A 901-nucleotide genomic window follows, 5' to 3' on the forward strand; every position below is an offset into this window, starting at 1 on the left:
GTACACAGTGTTGCCTTATGTGTCGCCATGAGTGCAGTCGAGATTCAGAGGTGTAGCTCGCCCGCCATGGGTGTGCCGCTGCCTTGTTGCGTGGTCACTTCGGCGGTACTTCGGATGTGAATGCATTCCATAGTCGTGCTGAGAAGAAGATGCGCTGATGCTGACTAGACTGCGACCTCGGAACTTCCACCAGGAGCCGATTAGAGTATAGATAAGGCACCTGCAGCACTGTTAGAGCCCAGACGTCGCGTCGATGTTCCAACGAGTCGACGTGACGAAGATGGTGGTTTCTGGATAAACCTAAGAGCCCGTTTTTCTATTTCATCCAGCCTGTTGAGCCTGGTGGTCTGATCTGGGACTTGTATAGCGTGAGAATTCCCTGAGGGTTCAGGAGGTGAAATATACGTCGAAGAGGTGTCACCTTCAGAGAGGCTGTTTTGCAGATCCTGCTGGCGTGTCTGTTAAATCTTAATCCATTGTCTATGTCCACACCGAGGACTGAGATAAAGTCCTGGAGTAGAAGGACGATGCTATCCATTAAGATCTTGTCCATCATATTAGTATTGTCTGGGTCTTGTTGGCGGCAAATCTGACTCGTCATTATGATCCCTAGTCGGAGAATGATTGGAGCATTGAATTCATATTCATTGCTACGGCGTCATTATCCTCACGCTGGTGTGAAATAGAAAGAGTACAGTCATCAGCATACACAGATTTCATGATGTTCCCCAAGCATATCATCAGTATAAATGTTCCAAAGGATTGAACCGATTATAGATCCATGTGGTATCAATGCCTCTACCGGATACTTCTGGGATGATTAACCGCCGATGACTACTTGCAGTGCTGTTCCAGTGAGGTAATTATTAAATAGCCAGAAGAGGTTACTGCTTCTGCCTCT

The 901-nt window shown here is 47.3% G+C and overlaps 1 protein-coding gene across 1 annotated transcript in view; it reads left to right on the plus strand.

The window, feature by feature from the left end:
• The window catches only part of LOC119588607 (calcium-activated chloride channel regulator 3A-1-like), a gene marked incomplete in the record, with an annotated part of 45,835 nt that overhangs the window by 29,438 nt on the left and 15,496 nt on the right, over positions 1 to 901 (plus strand).

This window comes from Penaeus monodon, chromosome 24 (genome assembly GCF_015228065.2).
Source record: "Penaeus monodon isolate SGIC_2016 chromosome 24, NSTDA_Pmon_1, whole genome shotgun sequence".
NCBI classification, from domain to species: domain Eukaryota; kingdom Metazoa; phylum Arthropoda; class Malacostraca; order Decapoda; family Penaeidae; genus Penaeus; species Penaeus monodon.